Source organism: Coregonus clupeaformis, chromosome 15 (genome assembly GCF_020615455.1).
Source record: "Coregonus clupeaformis isolate EN_2021a chromosome 15, ASM2061545v1, whole genome shotgun sequence".
NCBI lineage: Eukaryota > Metazoa > Chordata > Actinopteri > Salmoniformes > Salmonidae > Coregonus > Coregonus clupeaformis.
The window spans coordinates 62,247,600-62,260,991 of NC_059206.1; positions in this window are offsets into that span (position 1 = coordinate 62,247,600).

Genomic DNA, 13,392 nt, shown 5'->3' on the forward strand with positions numbered 1-13,392 from the left:
CATGTAATACTAAAGTTAACAATATACAGTATGCCGAGCATTACTTTAATGAGTTAATCTGATAAAATAACTTCATTAATGGTAAATAGATGCCTCATATACGGCAAGTGAGTATATAGAACAGAATAGAGTCCTTATCATGTATATCTGAGGCAGGAGCAACTATTTTCCAGGGGCACCAGAAGCCTGCCTGTCTGCTCTATGAGGTGGCTAAAACGCATGAGGGCCTATCCTCACACTCACTTTTGAAGAATAATTGATTCCTCCACATGTCGATTCACTTCAGAGGAGCACAGAAATGACTTGTTTTGACATGGGTTTAGAACTCACTCAGTCTTGGCCTTGGTCCGTCTCACATACATACACACGTACTAATGCAAATCCCCCCACACGTTCTGCCGAATGTATGTTCATGTCTGATGCCTTCAGAGGGTGTTTTCTGTCTGTCTCTGTGAGTCTAATTTGCAGATATCTGCGTGTTTTGGAGGGCCTGGGGCCAAGCATCCCATGTCTTTTGGGGGAGAGGGGAGGTTGTTGCGTCAACTGGCCCTTTTGGGACGGGAGGAGGCACAGATAAGATTGGCGGTGGGCAAGTGGTGAGCCGGACCGTTTGTTCTCCTTGGCCGTCTCTCATGTTGCGCCTCTGATTGGGAGGAAAGCTCAAATTGCTTTCACCGGGGCCGTGGCTCACTCCAGCAGTAGGCAATGATAACTAACAATGCCCCCAGGACCTAGTTAAAGCTGCATCACATGCACTGGAAAAGCACTTTAATGTGGCAGCATTAAGAGGCTGTCAGCTGGTTGGTGGGGAAAACAGACTTGAACTCATCGAGGATTATGAAAACATTTGTTACACTCACTTTAAAAAACGTATATAATCAAGAAGGAATTTTTCATTTTGCTTCCCACAGCCCTACCATTAAGCAAAAAAGGTTTTAAAGATTATCAAAGCAAAGGGTGTGCATGCATTCGCTATCTCTCTCGCTCTCTCTCCTGATTTGAGAGGTTTAGTTTAGGTCCTATATAACGTCCTATATAAAGATGCAGGGTGAGGGTATGATGAAAGAGTTGCTCTTGTGTACTCTGGGTATAATTCACACACTGTTCACACTGTACCAACATTGTGGATCTAACAGTGACAAGACTATTTTGTCCTGAGAAGCATACTGCAAAGTGAGAAAAACCCACAGCTCATATTAGTGCATTTTTTTACCTTGATGTTGAGTCAATAGAAAAGAGAGGCCTATTATTCCCTGAGCAGCCTTCATCCGATGTTCCTTTACAGCCTGAAATAGTATACTATAGTAGAATACATTCTGATGGTACAGAAACACAGCACACAGTAAGGCCCTGTACTCTGAAAACATGGGATATTTGGAGAAATCAAACTACACCACAAAAGATCCTATTTTTTGTGTTATGGTGGTTTGTGTTCTATATACATATTAACAGCTATCTTTCTCCCTTTCTTTCTGTCTTTTTTCAGCTTTCTCCCCAAAACATAATGTTTACAAGCTCGTCTGATAATGAAATAACATTGTTACTTTTGTGAAAATATGGGAAATGGGGTGGCAATACGCCAATTCCGGGTGTTGGAAGATGTTATTTTTCCCCCAGACCTGCCTGTACCAAGCAATTACAGGGGAACATGCAAATTGGAAATGTAGAGTTCATTATAAATCTCATCATTCACTTTGATAGCGAGGGATAATTAAAAGAAAAAGCAGCTGTGAATCCACTCAGTGCATACTGCCAGCCTGTTTACAGCAGGGAAATAATGATAAAGCATGTTTGTTTTGCTTGTGTTTTATTCTCCTCATCAGTGTGCATGTAGAGAAGGAAGGTGGAGTGAAAACATGGCGTCTCCCTACGGCTACACACACTCCCCATTGACTGAAGCATAACTCAAATCACTCAACAAATGAGACACCCTTTTCTCACTAAATGCCCTCTCCCCTCCGTTTGGTGATGCTCTCAGAAGGTACGAGAGGAGTTATTTTCCATTTAATACATGCTCAGAGAGAATCCTGTCAAATATAGATTTGAATCAATAGCACTCTGGAGTGGCTCGTTAAACTTAAATCAGCTTGGAAGTGGTGCATGCCTGCCTCACAGCTGCTGTCATTAGCCATCGTCCTGGAGATTATTGGAGAAACGTCCTTGTGTGAGCAGATCCTCCACTCTACCTGAGGAGAGAAGTAGAGAGGCGAGTGTTAGCCAACACCTCCCTTAGCCAGATGGAACACTCTTCAGATAGGGGAGATGAGCAGAGGAGGGCCTGGGTGTATAGCTTGGTCCAACATGCTGACAAAAGCTTGATTGACAACTGTCCATCTGAAAGACAAATAATTTACTAGTTCAACACTAGACAAAAAAACAACAAAAAAAAACATATGCCTTGCCTGATAACTATAAGCCTCTCCCATTGTCAGTGTAACTGTATGATAATCCATGATAACCATATGGTAATCATACCTAAAGTAGCTGTCTCTACTCACAAGCATGCATATAGGAGTGGGGGTAGGGCTGTAAGAAGCTGGCTCAGGAGGCTGTGGGTGGCGGGCGCCGGCAGGAGGGAAGGGGTTAACTCCGACAGGAACAATAATGAGAGCGCAGTGAGACGTGTGAGGTAATTAGTCAGTGGGCTCTCCAATATTTACACAGTTAATTATTTGTGAGTTTTACTCATGTCTTCCCTTCAGACGGCTGCCTCTGTTGTTTTTTCCACACCATTTGTCACCGTCCAGCTCTCCCGGGCTACACTTTTCTCATCGCTCTAGGTTTTCTCTCTCTCTCTGGTCTCTGGTCTATGGCAGGGGAGTGGCATTTGGGTGAACTCTTGTCAGTGAAGGTGTTAGACTGCTGTCCCTGGACGTGCGAGGTCAACCATGATTATTTATTCATCCTTCTGTTGGTCCGCCATGGGGGCGAGATGTGAAAACCCTGGTATTTGGCTCATCAGAGAGGCAGAGGTGGAGGGCACAGAGAGGGGAGATGACGGTTCAGCATCCTGAAGAGAGCATGACTTAAAGAGCTAGTGGCTGGAGGAGGCTGGAGGAGGCTGAGTGGAGGGTGGAGGCTGGGTGAAGTGTGGGTGGAGGCTGGAGGAGGCTTAGTGGAGGGTGGAGGCTGGGTGGAGGGTGGGTGGAGACTGGGTGAAGGGTGGGTGGAGGCTGGGTGAAGGGTGGGTGGAGGAGGCTGGGTGGAGGCTGGGTGACGGGTGGGTGAAGGCTGGGTGAAGAGTGGGTGAAGAGTGGGTGGAGGCGGTGGAGGCTGGGTGAAGGCTGGTTGGAGGCTGGGTGGAGGGTGGGTGAAGGGTGGGTGAAGGCTGGGTGAAGGGTGAGTGGAGGCTGGGTGAAAGGTGGGTGGAGGGTGGTTGAAGGGTTCATGACTGGAACAATGGCTCTCTGGCCCTCTTTCCTGCCTGTGTCATGGACCCCCTGATGTGGAGGAGACTTCGTTGTATGTTGAAGTCATAGAGAGGTGATAATCAGCTAGAGAAACATGAAACTCTATATTACACAACGGCTATCCAATCTAATGGACACAATGTTGCTGCTGCAGCAGCTGTGGCGGAAAATGAACAAAATATATAATTTCCACCGGCAATGTTTAATTAATGCTTCATACATGTGGAGGAAATATATTATGTCCAATGTGTGGGGTGGGTAGGGGCAGAGGGAATAGTGGGTGGGGGGGTTGAAAAGGAGACCAAATTATTTCATTATGACACGACAGCAATAATATTACAGTACTGCGTGTGCAATGCTCTTATCTGTGGAACAAATGAGCTCTCCCCCCAGAGAGAGAGAGGAGGCTGCAGTGTGAGGCCCGAGGTAGCTAGGCCTGCATTACTCTTCCATGCAAAGCTACTGTGGCTACCTTTTTAATATTCTCATTCACAGCACATGCAATTATTTTGAAAATAAATTTAAAAAATTGTGCCTCTTGGGTCAGGTAAATGACTTCCTTGTTTTTATTGAGAAGACAAGGTGTTTATTAGGGGCCTCGTTGCCTTATTGCAGGAGGTTTCTGAGTTTGAGTAATTGTCCAATTAGATGTAATTTCAGGATCGGTGCTAACCCAGGCGATTGTACTGTAGGAGTAAGACCACCACCGGGACTCACATTAATGAATTCCACTGAGACATGTCTACCTTTAAGAAAAGAGAGAGCGTGTCTGCTTCTGTTTCGCTTTCCCAAATCTTTTTAACGAGGCATTATAACTGGGATTTACAAGTGAGACCAGCCTTTCCTTCTCTCCCTCCCCCTCGACTTCCTTATTCCATTCCTCTCCATCTCTCCACTGTAGAAGAAAAATCATTTATCATTCATGTAATTTCGGTTCTCTGAGAAATGGCTTCTTATTCAAACAGAAAGGTTACCTTAATTGTTATGTAGCTCAGCTATTTATGCTCTGGTATAAAAATGCATGTGTTCCGCTTCACAGAAAGGTCACCTATTACAACCCCAGTAACTTTTTTCTCGTTGGCCACTTCACACTGTGAGATGGAACCAGGTGTCAGAAGAAGGCCCTAGAGGATTGCAGCTGTAGTGTCCTATCTGACGCTGCTGACCTTCCTCTCTTCCTCCTTCTCTCTCTCTCGCCATCTCTCCCTGTCGCTCTGCTTTTTCCTGTCTGTCCCTTTCTGCCGTTGTGTTTGCTGGTAAAGTGGACAGGCTCTCCCTACTAGCCTCAGCACTGTGTACACAGACCAGGTTTCTGCTAGCCTCAGCACTGTGTACACAGACCAGGTTTCTACTAGCCTCAGCACTGTGTACACAGACCAGGTTTCTACTAGCCTCAGTACTGTGTACACAGACCAGGTTTCTAGTAGCCTCAGCACTGTGTACACAGACCAGGTTTCTACTAGTCTCAGCACTGTGTACACAGACCAGGTTTCTACTAGCCTCAGCACTGTGTACACAGACCAGGTTTCTACTAGCCTCAGCACTGTGTACACAGACCAGGTTTCTACTAGCCTCAGTACTGTGTACACAGACCAGGTTTCTACTAGTCTCAGCACTGTGTACACAGACCAGGTTTCTACTAGCCTCAGCACTGTGTACACAGACTAGGTTTCTACTAGCCTCAGCACTGTGTACACACAGACCAGGTTTTACTAGCCTCAGCACTGTGTACACAGACCAGGTTTCTACTAGCCTCAGCACTGTGTACACACAGACCAGGTTTCTTGACAAGGGACCCTGAGCTAGCTTTGATCCAACAGTTACTTGCCAGTCACGTAACCACACGTGTCCAGTGATTAATCAACAAACGTGTGCTGCTGCTGAAATTACACTGAGCTACATGGCAGGCGCAACAGAGGGAGAAGGTATAGAGACACATTAGGGAGAGAGAGAGAATGAGAGAGAGAGAACGAGAGAGAGAGAGAGAGAGAGAGAGAGAGAGAGAGAGAGAGAGAGAGAGAGAGAGAGAGAGAGAGAGAGAGAGAGAGAGAGAGAGAGAAGCAGGAAGCATTGTTTGGGGAAGACCTGTAATTACCTTTAGGCCTGCATGTTGTGGATGAAGAATTAATGAGGTAAGGTGCTGTGATCTGGACAACATCCTCCCTCCTGTGTTTACAGGTATTTTCTTTCTGGACAAATAATAGGAGTTGTGCTGTTCTTTAAAAAAAAGTCTACACACTGCATAATGTAAAAAGGTCTGGTATGGAAGCTCAAGGTATAGGAAGGTAAACGAAGAAGAGTTGGACCCAAACGTGTGTGGACACTGCTTTGGTAAAAGGTAGTACAAAGTTAAGCAGTGGATTCTATAGATTAAGGGGTTATAACGTATAGGTTGAGCTGTTGTCATTAGGTCTTGTGTGAGATTGATTCTGCATAGCACCAACTGACCGACACTCATGGCAGAGCAAGCTTCTGGAACCCTGGACCGGCGCCATTCTAGGCCCACCCTCATGCAGTCCAGTCAGGAAAGATTTGGCTGTAAAGGCACAAAGTATCATGAAAGGGGGAGAGGGTGTCTCTAGCTTACATCTACCATGGGTTCATGTGAGGGTTACATCACCCCCCTCCCTCCTCCTCCTCCCAGCTCTCACTTCACATTAGTACCTCTCGCCATCCGCCACCATCACCACCACCACCACCACCACAGCCATCACTGTCACTGCCATCACCACCACCGCCCACCTCTCATCTTCACACTAAACCATGTCCTTCTACCAGGCTTAAGTCTCAATGTTTCCATCAGAAATAAGCCTTCAAATGATCCCTGAATGTGGAGCCACCATGTAACCGCAACCATCAGGAGACTACTTTGATAGGGGCTGACGTCTGAAAGGGAGAAGAATTCAAAACAAATCAGGCTTCCTGATCCAGCTAAATAATGTGCTGTTGGGAAAGACGCTTTGGCTAAGACTTTGTGTGACATGATGATTGGGAGACGGCCTCAAATTCCTAATGAATATGGATGGAACTGTTTATGTTCTTGGAAAATATTCAAGCCGGTTCTGAGGTAAATATCTTCACAATAAATGTGCACTGGAACGCTCCTGGCAGTGTATATATCATATTTTTTGTGGGGGAATAATATATTTATTTCAAATGTGTGGGCTTGGACCTTCAGTTCATACTGTGTTAAAAAGGATTATCCACAGCACCTAGGTCTGATTTCAAATTGAATAGGTGAGAATTTATTTTGAGGTGCTCAATACCTCATACAAATAAGTCCCCCTATAATCCAATCCCACTCCCACCCAGGAAAAAAAAGATGAAGTAAAATCTCATTATATTGTCCCTTTATGTTGGCATGTCTCCCACACATAAACAATCTTCTGAATTCAAACCTGGATTGTTTACTCACAGCTCTTGGATGGATGAATATGTAAGTGGAGCACATATGATATTTCATTAATGTATTAAATCAGGTACAGAAATGCATCTCAGAGCATTAATTCATTTGAAATACCTCCATCCCATGTCTTCTTTACTGCACCTGCAACATTGGATTCATGGTGATTGAATATTGTGGTATGAAATTAGATTGCATTGTGTGTCTCCAGCTAATAATTCCAGATGGAATAGCTTCTCACGCAACTTGACATGCCGCCCTCCGATAGAAATATGGAGGCAAGGAGAGAGAACATTTGGGTTGCTTAGGTACCGTTCAGCAGCTATAGGAGCACAATGAATCAAAGTTAGCTAAACCTTGAGATAGGATAGAGGAAACATAGAGAGAGAGGAGTATGGTCCTAGGAAGTGTCCTCTGCAGTAGTAGTGAGTGGTGTTGCTGGTCTCAGGGTACTCTGCTCTGCTCTGCTCTGTGCTGTGTGCTGAACGGGTGTGAGGAGGTGTCCTGTTTAAGGGGTTGATTAATGGTAAAGGATGACAAGACCTCTCAGCACTGAGACTGTTGTTTATTCTTAGTGAGGCACACTTCAGTTGGCTAAAGAACCCTCCTGGGGTGCGCCACGCACCCCTCCTCCTGCCCCCGTCCCAAATGACCCCAGCCACTGTCACTACTGCCCCGCTGAGGGAAAGTAATCGTCTTTGCTTAAAGCCTACATCAAAATGGTTAAGATGGCGATCAATTTTCACAAGTACATCGGCCTGGGCCTCATTATCTTTCAAAACCATTCACACTGATTGATCCGGCTACCAGTGGCTGGTATTGATAAATAATTAAAAAGCTCTCCGTTTAATTTGGGGATAAGGACTAGAATGGTGAGGGGGGAAAATGGACAGCAGGCAGTTAGTTCCCTGTTTGGTGTAATGAGGCCTGCCTCCCTGCTGTGTGAGGCCGAGTCTGAGCTCCCCTCCCCAGCACTACACCGTCCCAGTGGAGACTCAGCCAGCTGGATTTGTCTGCCATATTCACAGAAATCAATGCAATCCGTCTTGAAAGAAAATCAATAAGATGTGTCCATTTATGCTTCAGAGTGTAGGAAAGGAGCCTTTATCATTATTTTTTCTAGATATAGAATTATCGTCATGGCCATGGTCAACGTGAGGCTCTAGAAAACAGAAGTCCAACAGCGTTGGGTGGAGGACAGCATAATGTTTTGATGAACAATCTATAGCAATCAAGACAGAGGTAATCCTGAAATACTGGGTTCGCCTTCGTCTGTCTGCTGTTCTGATGTCTGTCTTCTGTTTTCTAGGGAAGGAATCTGCTCTCCAGTGCTACGGCCTCTTTTTAAAGAACAGATGGAATCAATTCATGTGACTTTGGCTGGAATCATCTGATCAGCTCATGAGTCACAGGGCTTGCATTGCTGCTGCATGCAGTAGGGGGAACTAACTAACACACAACACCACATCGACACAGTAAATCCCCCTGTCTGCCTGACTCCAGGCTCAGCCAGTTAACACGATGGCAGGCTGGGGGTCCTGCCCCACTGATCCCACTACAGACAGCTCTGGAGGTGTGATATGAGACAGGCAGGCCTCTGTCCGTGTCCCGTACCCATCCCACACACAACCTCTGATAACGCAGCATGTCAGTCATGGGCTCGCACCTCCGCTGAACAGTGTGAGCGCTGTAAATGTAAGACAAAGGAAGGTTGTCTCTGACACAGGGAGGCTAAACCAGGTGAAGGCAGGCAGCACCATACAGACCTCATCCCAGGGGTGATGTTTAAATAATTTTACTAATTCTTCATAAAAAAATTGAATATTGCGCTGCGTCACACTTTTTAATGTTGATATCCGTCTAATTGATGACTTTGTGTCACATCAATCCATTATGCATAATTTAGCATGGATCAACTCCCACATTAACATAATCACCCATTTGATATTCTGCATAGTATGACAGTCCAGTGAGAGGCAGGCAGAGCCCCAGCCTGAGAGGGAGAGACAGCGACAGTCACCCAGTAGCTGGCTAACACCTCACATCCCCTCACACACATCCCCTCACACATACAGTACCTCTGATGGGCTTGATATTAACATGTCAGCTCCTTATTCGTTTACCGCTGATGCTGGGAGTCCAGTAAACACTTAATGTCTATGAGGTAGAGTGTATTAATAAACATCTATCACACACACGCAAACACAAACACACACACACACACACACACACACACACACACACACACACACACACACACACACACACACACACACACACACACACACACACACACACACACTGACTGGAAGGTAAAGGGTGTACAGCAGAGCCGCCTGCTCAGACGCTGCCGTTTGCAATCACTAAGCAGCTTTAGTGTCTCCTACCACAGTCCTGATTTAAAATTCATAAATGCTAATCCTTCATAATTTACAGTTTAAAAAGCAGCCCTGCTTGCAGGCCCTGTGGCCACAGCTCTGTCAGAGTAATTATACCAAGGAGCTGGGAATGGACTACTAGCAGACACTTTCAACAGTCAAGGAAATCCACCTCACTGGCACCAGACCCAATTACTCCAAATAACTAAACAGATTAGCAAGTCATTTTCCAGTTCAATCTGGACATAGGTGCCAAATCACTGCGTTACATAGTCAGGTGGGTAAACAGCTTTAAAGTTGGGGCTTGCCTGGTTCTTACTAAGTGGACTATCTGGCAAGTAATTTTATTAGTCATTTTATTTAATATGAGGCCCGGGTAATTGTCTTTTACAAGGTGACCAGGCTCTCTCTAGCGTCACGGGGGGATTTGATGCTCTTACTCTTACTCGGTGACATCATGTCAAGCAAGCAAGTGTATGGGAGGATGACGTTGTTTGGGAATATGCCCACACACATGTCTCTTTGTCCTTGTGAGGGGATAACCATACATTGGTTTAGATGGAGATAATGTGTGATTCTTTCAACCAAGGTCACTAATAGAACCCATTTTCCAAATGGACTGTTTTTTCCAGTAATAGCCCGTGATAGTTCCACAACACTGTTGAATCATGTATAGAAGGACCCTGTTTTACATGCAGTGGCTCTCAGTACAAAATGGTCCAATATCCTTATAAATACATAATTTAGTATCTCAAGTATTGATTCATCCTTCATCATGATATAAAGTTTGAATTATAGTGAGATGGAGAGATGGAGGGGGAGTCGGGAAATATTCATTTGTGATAACCAAGGGAGATTACTTTTTCTCTTCAGAGCAAGCCAATGTCCATTCCACATCCAATATCCCACAGCCAATGTTATACAACATCAAAGGCTGTTGTTGATGCTGTATGAGGATCTGTTGTGCTCATTACGGTAGACAGTATAGGATATGTGCCAAAATGCAGTACATTAGATATGTAAGCACAGCATTTTAGCAGGAATGCCAGACAAAAACCATTAACAATGATGTCAAAATAAGATATATTGTGCTACAGGGGAATATGCCATGCAGGAATTTCAATATGAGCGTGGAGATGATTCAAGTTTATTCTTGAAGTCAAACTCCTACTGTAGCCAGGCTGAAACTCCTATCACTCAGTCAAAGAAGATCTGAGCACCATCGATCATTCCATACACAGACAACAAATACAGTACAGGGCCTGTATTCATAAAGCATTTAAAAGCAGGAGTGCTGATCTGGGATCAGGTCACCCCTGTCCATATAATCTTATTCATTATAATCTAAAAGGCATAATTGTCCCTAGATCAGCATTCCTACTCTGAGATGCCCAGGTCCTTTCCTTGGGCAGAGACACTAAAGCTTCACTAAGGAAAACACAGGGCTATGTCTCCATTATGAGCTGGGCTAGAGGAAGTAGCCGATGTACCTGAAGAGGGCTGAATCCTGATCACTTCATCAGCCTGACACTAATCTCTGAGTGGAACAATCAGGATTCTATTAGAGCGGATTAGGACTGGAGCGACTGACCGCCTGTCACAAATCCAGCCTATAAAAATTTCTCTCCTCTCCGTCACAATCACCACACCACACAGCAGCACCTATTGTTACAGGAGGGGGTCGCAGTTCCGGAGCGACCCACTAGGTGTCATCCTCCGACAACCTTAGGTACCTCCTCACTCACAGTCTGGACTAATCATTACCCTACTGGTGTCACCTGTGTCTACCTGTTCACCTGTGTATTTATGCCCTCACTTCCCTGTGTTCTCTTGCTCTGTTTTCTCTGATAGTTTCTCGAGGCTAAACAGTACTAATCAGTGTCTGATCGCGAGATGTATGTACAGGTACTTGAGAAGTGTTCTCCCTGTTTCATTGTTGTTTTCAGTCATAGTTAGTATTTCTTATGTTTGCTGTCAGCCTGTTTTTGGAGACCAATTTACTCCTCCTTTATTTTATCGTGACAAGTCTGTTATTTTGTATCCTGGTTTTGGGACCACCAGTAAAGATCCTTGTTTCACCATCTCTGCCTATTGCCTACTGTCTATCCTGCACCGCACCTGGGTCACACCTCACACCAACCCTTACAACCTATCCCTTATAGTCACCTCCTCTTTCAGTAATCGAGAAAATTGAGTTTTGGGAGTGTACTTTGTTACATGAAAGCTATCTATTGCTACGTACATGTGTCACTGTAGGTGTTCTACAGCCTGCCAACAGAGGCTATACACTGGGTATATCAAACATTAGGAACACCTTCCTAATATTGAGTTGCATCCCACCCTTTTTCCCTCAGAACAGTCTCTGTTGACCTCCCAGCTAGCCACCGTCTCTGTTGACCTCCCAGCCCTCCCCACTAGCCACCGTCTCTGTTGACCTCCCAGCCCTCCCTACTAGCCACCGTCTCTGTTGACCTCCCAGCCCTCCCCTAGCCACTGTCTCTGTTGACCTCCCCAGCCCTCCCCGCTAGCTACTGTCTCTGTTGACCTCCCCAGCCCTCCCCGCTAGCTACTGTCTCTGTTCACCTCCCCAGCCATTCCGACTAGCCACGGTCTCTAGCGACTGTCTGTGTTCACTTCCCCAGCCCTCCCCGCTAGCCACTGTCTCTGTTCACCTCCCTATCCCCCCCAGCCCTCCCCACTAGCCACTCTCTCTGTTCACCTCCCCAGCCCTCCCCCCTAGCCACTCTGTTCAGCTCCTAGCCCTCCCCTCTAGCCACTCTGTTCACCTCCCAGCCCTCCCCTCTAGCCACTTTGTTCACCTCCCCAGCCCTCCCCACTAGCCAGTCTCTCTGTTCACCTGCCCAGCCCTCCCCACTAGCCTCCATCATAATGCATCCCTGTAACAGACTCAAACAGATACCACCTCTAAAATCAGCTCTCCCACAGAAGATGAATCCATCAATTCCACATTCATAAACACAATCTTTTGTTTCCTCCCCGTTCAATGAGAGAGATGACAGGGCCTGTAAACTACCGCTCAGAGAATATGAGATGACAGAGTATATGAGACAGAGAAATGATGGAGGAAAAATAATGAGACAACACAGGAAGTCCAGCTTTCAACAGGGTTTGAGATGACCGGCTAACACTTTCATTACATATCAGAGACACACATAAACCTGATATAAGAGATGATTCACTGTACCTATAACATGGGTTTCAGCAATCTGGCATTGTTACAGAACAACCATCACATGACTATCAAATTGTAATTTTGTTTACAGCTATTTTCTTTGTTTTATTTTCTGTGCAGTGCTCCAGCTATCTGTGTTCTAACATGCAATCTCAGTGTGACAACACACACATGCAGTATATCTCCCCAAAACACATTATGGCTTCTAATACGGCAGGTTTGCTGTGCAGCAATTTCACAACCAAATAGCTCACTGAGTGATAGCGGTTTCATTATTACACAAACAAATCAAGTGCAACAAGCCTCCCTGTACTTTCCAGGGCTGTTCATAAAATAGATATTTCACCTGTTTTAATTTAGGTGTTCAACAAAGAGAGAGAGATGGAAAGAGAGAAAGAGAGAGGAGGGAGCGAGAAAGAGAGAACGAGGGAGAGAGAAAGAAAGAGAGAGAAAAGCAAGTGAAGAGAGTGAGAATACAGAGAAATAGAGAGAAAGGGAAACAGAAGAGAATTTCAGTGGATGTTAATTTTTGACTTACTTTAGTTGTGTGCTGAGGTCTGATGTCTATGTGTAGTTCAATTATGAGAAATACAATCTAATTAAAACAACAATGCAGAAATAAAAACATTTCCCCCAGGCATGGGTCTTATACATTCCAGCAGGAAACAACACAATATTTCTAAGTTACTTTAATTGTTTTTAACCCACAACAATGGCCCGAGTAAAATTCAAATCTAATCCGAGCTCTCACCAGTCTTTATGACCTGAGAAGTAGAGTGAGATTTATGGAGTGGTGGTGGGTATTATATTGTCTGTGGGCTGCCAGGGAAAACAGTGTGAGGAGGGAGATGTTGGTGTTTGGAATCTCACCAGAGAGGATCAGGTTACTGCTCTGGTCATCTCAACAATCTGACAAACCCTGGCTTTGAATACACACACATAACACCCAAATCACCAGCCAACACTCACTATGTGGTACTGCTAGCTATGAGGCCATGTCCCCCCACA